This window comes from Lagenorhynchus albirostris, chromosome 19 (genome assembly GCF_949774975.1).
Source record: "Lagenorhynchus albirostris chromosome 19, mLagAlb1.1, whole genome shotgun sequence".
NCBI classification, from domain to species: domain Eukaryota; kingdom Metazoa; phylum Chordata; class Mammalia; order Artiodactyla; family Delphinidae; genus Lagenorhynchus; species Lagenorhynchus albirostris.
The window spans coordinates 45,965,012-45,982,154 of NC_083113.1; the positions used below are offsets into that span (position 1 = coordinate 45,965,012).

The 17,143-nt window shown below is 38.5% G+C and overlaps 1 protein-coding gene across 3 annotated transcripts in view; it reads left to right on the forward strand.

Annotated features, from left to right (window-relative positions):
- The first annotated feature begins 2,041 nt into the window (after positions 1–2,041).
- AP1G1 (adaptor related protein complex 1 subunit gamma 1) overlaps positions 2,042–17,143 on the forward strand; it is an 80,514-nt gene continuing 65,412 nt past the window's right edge. For all 3 annotated transcript variants that reach the window (XM_060130009.1, XM_060130007.1, XM_060130010.1), the window contains exon 1: positions 2,042–2,346. The gene's annotated coding sequence lies outside the window, so the exon portion shown is untranslated. The remainder of the gene's footprint in view (positions 2,347–17,143) is intronic.

The following is a 17,143-nucleotide window of genomic DNA, read 5'->3' on the forward strand; positions in this document are numbered from 1 at the left end:
GCCACCAGGGAAGCCCTATAATACTATTTTGTAATATGTTTTTAAAAATCTGCCATACCCTGCTAATAAAGATAGAGGTGTAGCTTCATTTTTATTGGCAGCATAGCATTCTACTTTATTGATGTGCTGTAATTTATTTATCTGAAATTTGAGGTTATGTTTGAGTAGATGGGCAGTAAGTTTTCCCAAACTTTAATAGCCAGCCACAGAAACCAAAGATCCCAGGATAATGATGATTATGCTATATATTGGGTCAATTGCTTTTAATTTTCAGTTGCATTACGAGAGGAGCTTAGTAATTATAAAGATAAATATAAGTAAAAAAATACATGAAGAGGATTTACATTTTATAATGTCTGTCATTTTCTCTTTAATGTTCTGCCACTTGGCATGGTAGAATCCAAGCTCCTTCCTGTTTCTTAAGAAGATAGTTTAACTTTTCTTTTGTGGTTTGCAATGGTAAACACTTAAATTCGACTTCTAAGCAAATTTTTGTGACTTGCAAACAGAATGCTGTAGGTAACTGCTTTGGAACCTGCACACTCCTTACTTTTACGGGAGCCCCATAATGTACTTTAGCATGTATAGCTATACCTCCGTGAAATCTGCGTTATGGCATTATTATGGTGTTCTAGTTTTACACTTTACTTGCCCTGTGATCAAGAGCTGTACTATACAGTAGCGCATGGAGGGGATATGAAGTGACTGAATTCCATAAGCATTCTGCTCCCCAAATCATTTGCTCTCGGTTGATACCACTCAGTGTGGGGGAGGGTGAGTGGGTACCTACAATTTTCTAACTCCTAAGGTGGTACCACATAGATGAACCCTAGTTGGGGAGGAGAGAGGGAGGGTCGTTTAGCAAGTTACAGCTTCTCTGAGCCTCAGTCTCCTTATTTGTAAAACTAAGTTACTTATGCTTGTCTAGTCTGACTCAGGCGGTTGTCGCGAGGGTCAAATTAGATTACATATACGAAGATGCTTTTATAAACAATGTGATATCAATATTTGATAATGAAAAATGATAATTACTATTATTACGCCCTTGGCCTCCTTTCTTTACGGCCACTTGGCATGCCCCAGTAGTTCAAGAACGAAATTGTACAGGCGGGCCTACTAAATTGAATTTTTGTAAACTGTTTTGAAATCCCCTGCATGAAACCCGCAAAGTAAAAAAGTACAACCTCCTGCTGATGACAGGTCCTAAACTCAAGATTTGTGGTTAGTTCAGTTCTCTTTGTCATCTAGCTAGGTGCTCTGCTTTATTCACTTTCAGGGATACTTCATTGCCATTTCATCTGAAGGAATGGTAGGTCACCTTTCATTTAAACGGGCCAAGATATCTTGGCTCTCTTTACATAAACATGGAAAATATTCGTGTCAGGTGTTAGTGATTATTTATCAAGCCAGGACCTGTATGGTTGGACTGTTTTGGCTCAGGTCATTAGTGCATGGAATCAGTCAGAAAGCCCATTATGGAATGGTTTCAGCTATCACTAGTCCAAATCCTCTCTTTTTACATTTGAGGAAATTGAAGCCCAGAGAGTTTAAATATCTTGTTCAATGCACAGGTTGAAAGGTGATACTGGGCTTGGAATCTATTCTTCTGTGTCATCCTTTTTATTTTTATAAAATACATTGCAAAGATGCCATAAAAACCTCAGAATCCAAGACCACTTGGAGCATGTTCCTGAAGTTAACCTAAAGAGAAAGCTAAGGTCTCAAACGTGATGGGTGAGAATTTGGGGTTCTGGTGGATTAGGACCGGCACAGCCTGGTTCAGTGTTCTCCGCCCCCATCTGCCTCGCCTCCCTACTTCCTTCGCTACCTTGCTAGCCCCACCCTCTTCAGGTGGCCCCGTCACTTCCTGGTAGCCCCCACACTTCCACCAAAGCGGAACCAATGTGCGTGGGCTCTGGGGTCGACCGGATCTTTCTCGCTCAGACTCTTCGCAGCGGTGACTCGGCAGCGGCGTCTCGCGTCATCAGTGACAGCCCCGATTCTTGCTACGCTTTGCGTCGCTCTGCCAGGAGCAGTCACCTCCTCCTTGGCAAATAGTCCTCGGTGGGGTCCGAGTTCTTGGATAATAGGAGAGGGGAGGCACGAGAAGTTGCGGTCAGGGGACGCGGGATCGACAAGCAGAAGGAGATAGGGACCGAAGTTTCTGCGATAGTGTGCAAAGTTAGTTAAAAACTCCTTCCGACCTACGGATCCCTCCGCCTGCAGTAGCGGTGGTGAGGCCGAGGGAGCCGCCATTTTGGATGTTAGGTTCCTGCTGCCCCTGCTGCCACTGCTGCCGCTGCCGCCGCCCCCGGAGCTGCAGGTTTCGTTCGAGGTTTCGGGCCGGTGAGTGTCACTCGCGGCGCAAAGAGCATATTGCCTTTTTTACCCCGCGCCTGCCGGGAGCGCTCGGCCAGAAGCTTCCTGTCAATCCCAGGTGTCCGGTCCCAGACCGTGGGGGGTGAAGAGAGGACAGAAGCTGGGCCAGGAGGGGCCCGGAGCTCAGGGGTTGTTACGACTTCTTGAGCGCCGACCCCGAAGCGTCGGACCGGGAGGGTCCGCGCGCGGCTGCGTTCCTTGCTGTGGCGTTGCCCGGCCGGTGCGGGCCTCCTTGGACCCATTGATTTTCTCAGCCTGCGCTCCTCCTTTTGGGGCTCATTCAGAGAGCCTAGGGTTTGCGGGGCGGGTCTCACCCCCGCGTGTATTCTCTATGCCACGTATCAGCGTTCTTGTATCTCGTACCTGGGTCAGGTCTTTCGTGGAACTCTCTTCAGCACTTCCAAATGCTCAGTTGAACGTCGTCTGCACCTGCATTGCCGTTCTTTTCAAACTGGACATTGGCCTCGCTTCTCTCTAGCCTTCCGACCAACTTCTTTCCCAATTTTCCGGGCTTTTTTCTCTCTCCTCTATTTTCTTAAACTCATCTGCGAATACACTGCTTACTCTTCTCTCAAACTCCTGATCCTGCAGGCGTCGATAACTAATAATTCTCCCGATCTTCTTGACCGAGTCGGGACGTTGGTTGTGTTTCCTTGTTAGGTATAGGAGATTCGTCGAACCACTCGCTCAGAGTGTACTTCAACAGTAAATGTTTATAAAGTTCATTAAAGGGCTTTGGGGGGGAAGGTGGTAGGCAGAGGCTGTCAAATGTTTTCTCATTTGTGGGTTCCCTTTTCTGTGCTGAACACTTAGCTTTTGGGTACTTTTTGACACTTAGTATTTTTCTTGATGTATATCCCTGACCATGGAAATCTGCCTGTGAAAAAGAATTTTTTTTTTTTTGAAAAAGAATCTTAATCTGACATTGGTAGAAAGGAAAGTAACTTTTTTGGCTACGGTAGGGATTAGTTAACAGAAGAGAGGAGTGAATGAAAATTTCTTAGTGATTTTAACTTTCAACTGGTTTGTACAGTAGTGTTCTTCGTTGACTAACTCCAAAAAGATACTTGGATTGACTTCGAGTATTGGATTTTTCTGGAGATAGTTGGATTTTAAATACTCACTTTTACTGTTCTCCATAGTGCTTGTCAGACTGTATACCCCTTAACTTTTGTTTTAAAAATATAGACTCTCCAGGTACCCATAATTTCACCAATTTTATTCTACTCTTAACATATGTTTTGCAGTATAGCATGCTTGAATAAAAAGCATTTCACTGCAATTCACTGATTATTTCTTACATTTCAAGTTAGGTGTGATTGAGTCACCTCTATTTCACCTCAGCCTGCGTTTTAACATCTGCAAAAGAGAAATAACTTATTTGAGATTGTAGCCTAGTGACTGCTGAAACTTAAATTTATAACTTGAACTGGATCAAATCTTTTAATACTTCTAATCCATGTATAAGTGCGTTGTTCTTATCAGGTTATTATCAGGTAGATAAATTCCTGTACTAGTCTTATGATGTCTTAGTAGAAAAGTGAATGTTTTCATTGTAAATAGTGTTCTTGTTATTTGTTTTAAGGAGGCTTTTCAAAAATATATTTACTATTTGTGTATTTACTCTGAAGCTATGGAGTTTTCTCTTTTGGTTTGAAGAACTGTCAAACAGAACATATGGAATCTTCACTCATTTACTAAGTATCCCCTTGTAGTTGTAACTGAAATGTTCCATTTCTGAGATACACTTTTATATATATTTTTTATTTTATTTATTTTTTAAATAAATAAATTTATTTATTTATCTTTGGCTGCATTGAGTCTTCGTTGCTGCGCACAGGCTTTCTCTAGTTGCAGTGAGCAGGGGCTACTCTTGGTTGCGGTGTGCGGGCTTCTCATTGGGGTGGCTCGTCTTTGTTAAGGAGCACGGGCTCTAGGTGTGTGGGCTTCAGTAGTTGTGCACACGGCCCCAGTAGTTGTGGCTCGCGGGCTCTAGAGCGCAGGCTCAGTAGTTGTGGTGCATGGGCTTAGTTGCTCCACGGCATGTGGGGTCTTCCCAGACCAGAGCTCGAACCAGTGCCTTGGCAGGCGGATTCTTAACCACTGCGCCACCAGGGAAGTCTCTAGATACACTTTTAAAACAAGGTATTGGAAGAGCTATCAGATAGGTGTTATTTACTCAGTTCATTTCATGGTATTATGTACTGGTATTTAAATGTCATTCATTCTTAGGTAGTTTGCGTTCAATTGGAGAAAGCATCCTTTGCCTTGCAAATGATAAGTAAAGTGTTTATTTTAGTGCACATTTAAAAAATTTTTATTATTATTTATTTTATTTATTTATTTTTGGCTGCGTTGGGTCCTTGTTGCTGTGTGTGGGCTTTCTCTAGTTGTGGTGAGCAGGGGCTACTCTTCGTTGCGGTGTGCAGGCTTCTCGTTGTGGTGGCTTCTCTTGTTGCAGAGCGTGGGCTTCAGGCGCCCGGGCTTCAGGAGTTGTGGCCCGCGGGCTCTTGAGTGCAGGCTTAGTTGCTTAGTGCAGGCTTAGTTGCTCTGCGGCATATGGGATCTTCCTGGACCAGGGCTCGAACCCGTGTACCCTGCATTGGCCGGCAGATTCTTAACCACTGCACCACCAGGGAAGCACCTATTTTAGTGCACCTTTGATTGATCAGCACATACTTGAATGTCTGTTTTGTCTAAGGGGTTCTTGGGATTATACTTGAAATAAACATTGTTTAGGAAACCTCAGTTTATTTTCTTTTGGAGCAGTTGCTTGTTCTTTGATCTGTTTCACTGACAGCAGTTCTAGATTTGAAGATGAATTTTAGAGTGAAACTATAAAGTACAAAAATTGTCAGCAATGCCTTGGTGATATTTCATCTCACTATTTTTAAAGTAGTCTTGAAATCAGTCGTGTACAAAAACAAAAACTCAAGTTTTTATGTGATTTGTAACAACTCTATGCAAATTGAAAAAGTTGAATGAGTATTTTCCAAAAGATTATTTTTTAATTAAAAAAATTGAATTGGGAAAATACATACCAAAACAGATTTTCAAAATGCTTAATCCCCTTATTTGCATTTGCTGAGAATTTAAAAATTTTGTGTATACAGCAGGATTTGATATCAAAACTTTAAAACTCTTATTTAGATTTAGCTTCAGAAAATCTAAAACTATTCCTTTCTTCAAACTGCAGCAACCTGTTTATCTGTTTTAGGTGCTTATCATTCAGTCTTCCTTTATGAATCGTTCTCAGTTGATTTTGGCGTTCTTCATCCCTTTGTTACTTACATTCAGTTTCTTTCATGCAGGATGGTATTAAAGTAGCAGTTTTAAAATAAAGGGAACATATAGATTTATCTAAGTTCTTATGTTTCTTGGTTTATAGGTTTTGAGAATCATCTTTGTTAAAAAGTATTAGGATTTTTCCATTTGCTTTTTAAAAATATTTATTTATTTATTTTTGGCTGCATTAGGTTTTCATTGCTGCATGTGGGCTTTCTTTAGTTGCATCGAGCGGGGGCTATTCTTCGTTGCGGTGTGTGCGCTTCTCATTGTGGTGGCTTCTCTTATTGCGGAGCATGGGCTCTAGGTGCGTGGGCTTCAGTAGTCGTGGCACGTGGGCTCAGTAGTTGTGGTTCGCGGGCTCTAGAGCACAGGCTCTTTAGTTGTGGCACATGGGCTTAGTTGCTCCGTGGCATGTGGGATCTTCCCGGACCAGGGCTCGAACCCGTGTTTCTTGCATTGGCAGGCGGATTCTTAACCACTGCGCCACCAGGGAAGCCCTCCATTTGCTTTTTGTATAGAAAATTTTTTATCAGTAAAGGCGTCATTTCTGCCTTCAAAGTACATGTAAGGTTTTTCTTCACTGAAGGAGTAACATAAAACGCTTAATTTGCCATGAGTTCTGCTTACTGGAACAATCTCTTGTCAAAGTTTGAAGAGTCCAAAAGTGGAAGAAAAAAACCCCCACACTTGCCAAACTTGTTGAGTCAGTATTAACTAACACTTTTGTACAAAAACGGGCAAGGGTTAGGATAATATGATTAAAACGAGAAATGCTTTTTTCACTAGGTACTTGGAAATTTTGCCTCTTTTGGGGGGGCCTTGTTTTGGCCTACTCAGACCATTGGAGAGAGAAAATTAATGAGTTATAAGTATTACCAGTGAAAAACAGTCTTAGAAGGGAAAAAAAATGTTTTTTCTTTTTTTAAAGATGGAGAAAACATATGTGACCTTTGCACTTTATTAATAATTAAGGACATCTTAAAGGCAAGTAGTTTTTACCCTCCTTTCTCTGTTGTTACAGTGCAGCAGTCACAGTGTAACGTGATATGCAGTTGCTTTGCTCACTCCAGTTTGCATGTTATAGCTGATTGTGTTGGGCTGAGCATCCTAGGCTTTGCAGCTTATCTGGCTTTGAGGTTAATGTTATGGATTCTTGGGAAGAGCAAATATGAGAAAGACATGAACTTAGATCTTTGGAACTGTAAAATATTTGCACTCCCCTCCTTATAAGCCTTTGGGTTAAAATTAAGACTGTCAGAGCATAGATGATGTATACTACTTGGTTATAAGATGTAACTTTTGTAAATGATCACACAGTTGAACAACTCAAATTAAAAGAAGTTCCATCAGTGTTTTTGCAGCTCAGTTTAGTAGCTACTTACTAAACCTCACTCTTGGGAAATTGTTCAGTTTCAAGCTGAAGAAAAGGAAGGGAAGTTAATTTTTTAAATTCCTTTTTAAAGTCTGCACGAAAGATTCCCTTCCCACTTTTTGAAATTTTTCATAACATGATACTTTTAAAATATGGTGAAAATACTGGTTTGAAATAAATGGGGAAACTAACTGAAAAAATAGGTACACTGTGTAGAGTTAATTGAATCTTTGTAGATATTAGGGTTTTTTGGGTATGATTACCGAAGAAAAACTGTTGTAAGAAGCAGCAGTCTTGGGCTTTCTCTGGCGGTCCAGTGGTTAAGACTGCTTCCATTGCAGGGGGTGTGGGTTCGATCCCTGGTCAGGGAACTAAGATCCTGCATGCCACTCTGTGTGGCCAAAAATTTAAAAAACAGTCAACCAAACAAAAAAGAGTCTCTTTTTCTTTTTCAAAAATATTTACTTATTTATTTATTTGGCTGCATCGGGTCTTAGTTGCGGCATGAGGCGCTCTGTTGCAGCACGTGGGATCCATCTCCCTGACCAGGGGTCGAACCCTGGCCCCATGCATTGGGAGCATGGGGTCCCAGCCACCGGACCACCAGGGAAGTCCCTGAGCCTCTTTTTCTGATAGTACTCAATAAATATATTTGATTTTTTAAAATGTGTATTTCTCTCTGTCAGTGAAGACATGACCTCTGTATTTTCTTTAGAAACTTTACATGATGAAAGCTTAATAGATGGTGTTGATTATTTAAGAAAGTAGAATGAGGAAGTTGCTTACAATTTGACTTTACTAGCACTTGGTTATATTATTCTATTTACACACACTGAACTTTTTGCTGTTCCTTGAATACTCCATGTTCTTTCATTCATTGTACCTGTTCTGCTTTTACCTGGAATGCTTTTCTTTCTCCTTCCATCTGGTGAACCTATTCTTCCTTCCTCTCTACACCAGGCAAAGGAGTATAGTACTTTTTTTTTTTAGTATTTGTTGAATTGTTTGCTTTTCCTGAGCTTCAGAGGACAAGAACTATCTAATTGATGGCATCCCTAGTACATAGCACAGTGCCTGGCACTTAGTAGCTACTCTGCAGAATAGATGATGTGAATGAAAATAATATGGAAACATGTTCAGGTCCTCAGATATATGGTAATTGGTCAAGCCAAAAGCAGTCAGGGTCCTAAGTGAGCTATGGAAGTTTACTACAGGTCATTTACTTGTGACCGATAGAGTTGATGTTAGTGAAGTTTATTTTCAGGTTTAGAACATATACAAAACCTTATCTTGTGTCTTTGAAAATATTATTTAGATGTTTAAGTCGAAAATTGATATTATCCTTTCCTCTTTGCAATTTGTTCAGACTCTTTCTTATGCAAAAGCTTCAAGTGACAGCAAAGAAATCTACTCTTCCTGCCATCTTTTTTCTTTCTTTTGAATACCTATTATGTAATTCATTATACTGAAGAAACTAATAGTAAGTTGAGAACTTCAGTCTTTTCCCCCAAAGTGGAAATATGTTGATAGTTCAGTGATTTGTTACTCACTCTCCCTTTGTGTTTTTTGTTTTTTAACATCTTTATTGGAGTGTAATTGCTTTACAATATTGTGTTAGTTTCTGCTGTATAACAAAGTGAATTTTTTTTTAATATTTATTCGGTTGCACTGGGTCTTAGTTGTGGCATGTGGGCTCCTTAGTTGTGGCATGTGAACTCTTAGTTGCGGCATGCACGTGGGATATAGTTCCCTGATCAGGGCTTGAACCCAGGCTCCCTGCATTGGGAGCAAGGAGTCTTAACCACTGCGCCACCAGGGAAGTCCCTCTCCCCTTGTGTTTGAATAATCTACTTTAATAGTGCTGAGGATTTTTAAAAGTCCTTAATTTATTTAATTTACAACATCATAGAGGTCCATTGTAATAAATGAAAAAAATCTAAAGACATACTTCTAAAAAAGCTGTTCATTTCCCTAATCCCTTTGTTATTACTGCCTAGCCATTTTACCAGGTTATGGGTATACTTCAACATTTCTCTCCATGCTTTGTTAAGTACTATATATACAACATAAATGTGCATATATAAGGATTCTTTGTTTTTACAGCCTAGCCATTTTACCAGGTTATGGGTATACTTCAACATTTCTCTCCATGCTTTGTTAAGTACTATATATACAACATAAATGTGCATATATAAGGATTCTTTGTTTTTACAAAAGGTAGAGCATACCTTTTTTTTTTTGATCATACTTTTTATGTTACTCTGTAACAAGGTTTTCTTAACACATCATAGTCAGTAAATATAATTCTATCTTGTTTTTTTAAATATCCCTATTATGTCTCATCGTATGGATGTACTCTACGTAACTTATTCAGTTATTTTCTTGTGGACGTTTGGGCTGTTTCTAGATTTTGCCACTACAAACAGCGCTACAGTAAACATCCTTGTACATGTCACCTTATTTGCTGATGCTATTATTTCTATAGGCTAGAATCTCCAAGGTGGAATTTCTGAGTTAAAGGAATTATATTTTATTTATTTTTTTAAGGAATTATATTTTAAATGTTATTATTGCCAGATTACTCTCTAAATAGGTTGTCATAATTTCCATCTCCACTAGCAGTGGGTTCTCCATAACATCACATCATTAGACGTAATTACTTAATTTAATTTTTGCTGCTCTGCTAGTTGGTAAATGGTTTCTCAGTTTCGTCTTAATTTTATTTCCTTGACTATTGCTGGAGCTAGCCTCTTTTGATATGATTTTTGGCCTTTTGGATTTCCTTTACTGAGAATTGTCTATGTCCTTGGTTCATTTTTCTTTCAAGTTATTTTTCTCCTTATCTTTTAGGAACATCTTATGGTACATTAATTCTTTGTTATATAACACATGCGTTTATTAATCTGGAGTTAATTTTTATATAGTGTGAAGGGGTCTTATGGTTTTCCTTTGTATAAAGAGCCAACTATGTCTAGACTAAATAAACCATCCTTTTCTCAATGAATTAAATGCCACCTTATCATATGTAAAGTTCCCATATATGTTTGCTCTATTTCTGGATGTTCTGTTTTATTCTTCCTGTACCATTATTTTACTGTTTTGAATATCATAACTTTATAGAAACTTACACTCTGTTAAGAATAGCTCCTGTCACTGTACTTTTCCATTTTCTTGACTGTTCTTAAACATTTATTCTTATATCTGTATGGGTTGAAAATAATTCTGTTGAGTTCAGAAAACCTGAGAAAAGCCCAGTGTTTTTTTATTTTTAATTAATTTTTAAAAATTTATTTTATTTTTGGCTGTGTTAGGTCTTCATTGCTGTGCGTGGGCTTTGTTTAGTTGCAGCGAGTGGGGGCTCCTCTGCAGTGCGTGGGCTTCTCATTGTGGTGGCTTCTATTGTTGAGAGGCATGGGCTCTATGTGCGCGGGCTTCAGTAGTTGTGGCATGTGGACTCAGTAGTTGTGGCACGTGGGCTCTAGAGCACAGGCTCAGTAGTTGTGGCACATGGGCTTAGTTGCTCTGCAGCATGTGGGATCTTCCCAGACCAGGTCTTGAACCCGTGTCCCCTGCATTGGCAGATAGATTCTTAACCACTGTGCCACCAGGGAAGCCCAAGCCCAGTGTTTGGAATTGCACTGTATTCATATATTAATTTTGGGAGGCCTGACATTTTTTTTTCTGACATTTTTTAATGAGGATAACTTTTCCTTATTATGATGTTTCCATTTATTGAGGTCTTATTTTAGTTTTAGGTTCTTCAGTAGAGGTTTGATAGATTTAATACCTGTCTTCATCTAGTTCATGTACCTTTCTTGCTAAATTTATTCCTAGATATTTTATAGTTTTCGGCACTGTTGTAAGTGGGACTTTTCCCCCCTCTATTTCTAACTAATGTCAAATATAGGTTAAAAATGAATCTTTCATTTCTTATAGACCAGAGCCCCTCATCCCCACCCCCTTCTTGCTATCCCAAATTAACAGAACTTGGATTCATGAAGAATGTGCTAGGGAGAATTTGTTATCTTAGTTTTAAATCATTTTCTCGTAACTTTCTAATGTCACCGTGTAGAAAAATGCCCATAGATAACTGTGACTCTGTCCTTTTAGGATGAATACCATCTTATTATTTTGAAAGTTTGCAGTTTTGCTTTATTTATCCATTCTTGTAGTTTTTGTTAATTTGTTTGACTCTTCAAAGCAAGAATTCTCAAATTATGTATGTTCATTATATGAAAGATATCAAAATATACAGAGGTTAAAAATGCATCTATATTCACACTAGGCACAGATATTTCCCTTAAAATTTATCTTATCCTTTGGAGCGTATCTTTAAGAAAATTAAGATTTTATTTGGAGAATTTTTTGACAGTTTTTGATAATTGAGGACTCTAGGATATCTTTGCTAAAATCAGGGTTAGGAGAGTGAAAAATTGCTTTTTATTTTACTTGTGTCAAATTTGATGTTGATCATGTTCATCTGTCATTGTTTATTGGGCCTTTTTTAAAAATGAATTTATTTATTTATTTATTTATTTTTGGCTGCATTGGGTCTTTGTTGCTGCACGCGGGCTTTCCTCTAGTTGCGGTGACCGGGGGCTACTCTTTGTAGTGCCCGGGCTTCTCATTGCGGTGGCTTCTCGTTGCAGAGCATGGGCTCTAGGCCCACGGGCTTCAGGAGTTGTGGCTCATGGGTTCTACAGCGCAGGCTCAGTAGTCGTGGCACACGGGCTTAGTTGATCCACGGCATGTGGGATCTTCCCAGACTAGGGTTCGAACCCATGTTTCCTGCATTGGCAGGCGGATTCTTAACCACTGTGCCACCAGGGAAGCCCTATTCGGCCTTTATTGCTTTTCATGTGAATTAATGTGATCGAATCGTTCAGTAGACATTTGCATTTACATACATCCATTTTTAAAATCTCAGTTTTGGTTATGGATAATCAAACATAAAAGAAGATTCCTGTAACACTGTGGCATTTTAGGGAGAACTGAGCTTAAGATCTCTCAGAGGGATGCCGACTGGCTGCCTAGAGAGGGTGTGATGGTATCTTAATGTGGTCACTCGTTTCACAGCCTTAGCCTTGAAGATCCAGAAATTCCATTTCAGTATTTCACCTTGGAATGATTCATCTTGATTGAACTCACTGATGTGTAAGTTAAAATAACAGTGTTGTAATTCATAAGGGGTTATGCTTTTCTACTGAATTACCTGTGTCTACTTTCCAGGGCATTCTTCTGTTCCTTGTATGGAGGTGTTTGGGAGGCCAGGTACTTACGAAGGTGATTAATAATCAGAAAGCTGCATTGTGAGCCTGAAACCAGAGCATATAAAGTTGGCTGGTCTTGAGTGTTTCATCATTCTAGGCCACTGTGAAACTTGATGAAAGAACTATCCCTGTCCCACAATGGTGTTTGCCTCTCCAGAGACCAAAATACTTATCCCCAGATTTAATCTCTTTTATTCAAACAATGATGTACTAACACTGGTCTCTCCTTTTTCTTCACTCTGTAGAACATTCCCTTCTATGAACACATTCTTCATACAGGAGAAATAGATGTGCACTGCCTCCCCCTCCCCGCCCACTTTCCCCAAAAGAAAGAAAACGATAAAAACACAGTGAGAAAGCTAAGTCATATTAATGACAGGTGGTGTCTGTAAGATATATTGGAAAGTAAAAGTCTGATTGAAGCATAATACTGTTGATCAATTTGGTTTAAGTTTCTTACTATTAAGCATTCTTACTATTTTGGTCATAGTATTTTGCAAGTTTTAAATGCACTAAAGCAATTCAAATATACATACAAGATAAAAATCTGAAATAGAGGTTCTGTGGGGAGCATAATTTGAAATTATAGGCCATATGGAGAGTATGAGAGAGAAAGCAGAGTAACTTCTTTTGGAGGGTTTTGCCCAGTGTTAACTTAGGTCCCTTGAGTATTTTCAGCCATACTTAGAAATCTGTGACTGGATTGTTAAACAGTAATGAGTGGTAAAGTTAACTGAGATCTAATTTCTGATTGTTGAGCAAGAAAAACTTCAAGTATAGTGAGTGGGTAGAAAAGGAGATAATTTTAATATTGAAAATCGCTTTTAATTTAGGATTTCTTTTTAGATTTAGAGCTCAAATCTAAGCTTTAAGTTTAGAGGAAGAAGGACCAAATAGCAAGCAGGAGCCCCAGCCTCTTGGTTATATGCTTTTTAAATAATAAATAAATAAAATAAGTACATTTATTTTTTTATGGCTGCATTGGGTCTTTCTTGCTGCACACAGGCTTTCTCTAGTTGCGGCGAGTGGAGGCTACTCTTCATTGCAGTGCGTGGGGTTCTCATTGCCTTGCCTCTCTTATTGTGGAGCACAGGCTCTAGGTGCCCAGGCTTGAGTAGTTGTGGCATGCGGGCTCAGTAGTTGTGGCGCACGGGCTTAGTTGCTCTGCTGCATGTGGGATCTTCCCGGACCAGGGCTCGAACCCATGTCCCCTGCATTGGCAGGCGGATTCTTAACCACTGTGCCACCAGGGAAGTCCTGGTTATATGTTTTTGACTGTTGGCTGTCAGCTCAGAGCTCACAGCCCGGGAGTGAGGTCAGAAGTAGGAAGAAAGTTAACTGAGCAGGGTAGAATAGAGGACTGGGTTGAGTCCTTTCCCATAGGTGTTAGCAGCCAGTGTACTTTATTTTGTATGCTTTGGAAAGGACAAGTGTATTTTCTTTAGATAAGACTTCTATCTAGCCTTTAGAATTCAATAAATACAGTATTTAGTGAGTTCCTACTCTTTTAGGCAAGAGGAATACAAGGATGAATAAACCAAATAAGGATCAGGCTTCAGGGAACTTACATTTGAGTGGGAAAAATAGGTATTTCAAAGGAAAAAAAGAGGAGATTATGGCTTGGAGGTGGTATTGATGTATGAGGAAAATCTTTATCCCACAAAGGGATTTGCAGAGATTTTGGAAAATAACCATTTTCTCCATTTGGGGGATAAAATTTAGGAGAATTGGAACATATGCAGTCATTTTTTTTTTTCTGATCTCTTATACTGTTTAAAATTTTTCTTTCCTATATGAAGCATTTATAATTTTGATTACTTTGGGTATGTAAAGTAATCTAATTTAGTTTAAGCTCCAGAACCTAGTTTAACCATTTTGGATAGAAATTTTTCCAAAATGAATTTCACACTTCCTTTTTTCTCTATATTTTTCATCATTATTTATCATAACCATTAATTAAATAGAATATATTTAACCACAGTCCTTGTACCTTAACAAGTCAGACTTTTAATTTTTCTGTATTTCCTTTCTGTCCTTGTCCTAGTGTTTTACTTTTTATTATTAGTTTTATAAAAGATGACAAAGAGGGACATTTTATTTTGAAAAAGTGTACAAGCATGTACATATAAAATATATAGACATTTAATCATTGGCTGAAACCACTGAAATACTAAATGTAGGTGGTTAGATGTAAAAGGAGAAGTTGACAGGCACATACTCATGGTAATAGACTTAAATATATCTTTCTCAGCCTTTGACGGGTCAGGTAGTTAAATTAATAAGAGCAGACAGTATCTGAACTACGTAATTTTTAGAAATTGGTTATTCAGTGGATACTCTTTATTTTCATGTAATTGTTACCTTTATTTTTTTAAACAGCTTTATTGAGGTATAATAGACAAAATTGCACATATTTAATGTATAATTTGATGAGTTAGGATATAGTTTTATATTCAGTTTTTTCTACCTTCTGCTTTAAATGTTGATCTTTGTGAACCATTCCTTGATGAACCAGGGTCTTATTATAAAAATGGATTATGGTACTGTTTGTAATTTGTTAATACCCTTAGGACTATAGGGAGACTTGAAGACTTTTTGCTAGCACACTTAAGTATCATCAGACTACTACGCTCTGTGTGTGTGTGTGTGTGTGTGTGTGTGTGTGTAAGATAAATACTTTAATTGAGGATATTTTTTAAAAAGCTGTAAATTAAGGTAATTATTGTGGAAGTCAAAGGCAGAGGTTTTTTTTTTTTTTTGCGGTACGCGGGCCTCTCACTGATGTGGCCTCTCCCGTTGCGGAGCGCTCCGGACGCGCAGGCCTAGCGGCCATGGCTCACGGGCCTATCCGCTCCGCGGCGTGTGGGATCTTCCCGGACTGGGGCACGAACCCGTGTCCCCTGCATCGGCAGGTGGACTCTGAACCACTGCACCACCAGGGAAGCCCCAAAGGCAGAGATTTACCAGTGATTTGATCTTTTCCTTTTTGATTAATCATTTAACTTTTTTTAATAGTATAGAAGTCAAGTAAGGGCACAAACTTTATTTTTTAAATTGTAGTAAGAATACAATAAGAGCTATCCTCTTGACAAATTTTCAGTTGCACAATATAATATTGTATAGGCACAGTGTTGTTATAGCAGATCTCTAGAATTTATTAGTCTTGCTACTATGCTTTTGAATGCTTTTTTCTGTTATATGTAAGTTTTATTTGTTTGTTTTGCTACCGTTTTTGTTTTTTCCCTTGCTGTTAGGTGACACTTTAACTACCATCAGTGTCCTTTCCCAAAACAGCTTCTTTCTCCTGGCCCCCACCCTCTTCAGTTGCTCTAGTTTTCTAATTTGTTCTATTCTGTAAAAGGCTGAATAAGAACCTGCAAATAGAGTAAAGTAGACATTCTGTGTAGGTGTGTGTTGATATGATGCTCTCTATTGGCTGCACGAGATTATGAAAATGTGTTTTGGATTCTCAGCTGTGTTCCATATAGCTGAGTCATTACTATATACATTATATTCTTACAAATTTTTTAAAAAAGCATAGAGTTTATTGTTTTTTATGATAGGTGTTTAAGCTGTTGTATTTTAAGGAATCTCGTGGTTTTTGAGTATTTTGAAAAGCAAGTAAAAACTTTCAAAAAATAAGGAAATCCTCAACACTGTAATAAAAGTATGTTACATAGTCTGCAACATTCATTACATAGATTAGATGTATTTGAACCTAATTTTTAGAAATGTTTCAGATATAAAGCATATGGAAAATAATAAACCTTCACTTACCTACTACCTAGTCTAAGAAATAAAACATCACTAGTATAGCTGAAGTTTCCTGTGTATCACTGCCCCTGATCATATTCCCCTCCCTCCCAGATGTGCTGCTGTGTTGGATTTGACCGTTATCTTTTACATTCATGTTCTTTCTTATTCTCTTACTGCATTTTTAAAATTGAAGTATAGTTGATTTACAGTGTTTCAGGTATACAGCAAAGTGATTCAGTTATACATATACTCTTAATGCATTTTTGTAGTATCTCTAAAGAATAGGCACTTTCATGTGTTTTAAACCTTTATAAGTATTGATACTGTGTATCTTTCTTCAACTTATTTTTGCTCAATTATTTTATGCAAGAATAATTTGTTCATATAGCCAACATTATGGCCAACATTTGTTTAGTGATTACTGGGTGCCAGGCACTTTGCTAAGAATTTTACATGTATTCTGATTTAATTCTTGTAACAATCCATTGAGGTAGGTACTTCACACACACTCCCGCCCCCCATTTTGCAGATGAGGACACAACTCTGAGAGGTTAAGCCATTTACACAAGGACACACAGCTAATAAGTGGTGGAGCTGGGGTTCAAACCTAGGTAATTTTACTCCAGGGTCATCATGCTGATCCAGAAATCACTAAATTTCACAAAAGAAAAAATGTCTAATTATATTGAGTTAGTTTGGCCATGACTAAATTTGACTTATCATAAATACAATTTTCTGTTCTGTCATTGACTAGCAATTTCTTCTTTTTATTGTGTGGCTGCAATTTAAAAATCTGTTTTCCTCAGTAGACTGAGATCTTAAGGACAGAGACTGTGTCCTTGCCAGTCCCCAGCACCTATTGCAATGCCTGGCATAGAGAATGCTCAGCAAATATTTGTTGAATGAGTGATTGGCACTTACTGGTATAACGTGTTTCCCTTACGTGTTACTTAGGTCATCTCTGGGGTAGTGTGACTAATTGAATTGAACAAGGAGGAAAACGAAGAGGTGCACGAAGCTAACTTCTGATTCCAAAGTTTTTACATTCTCCCTTTCCATTTTGAAATGGATTTAAATA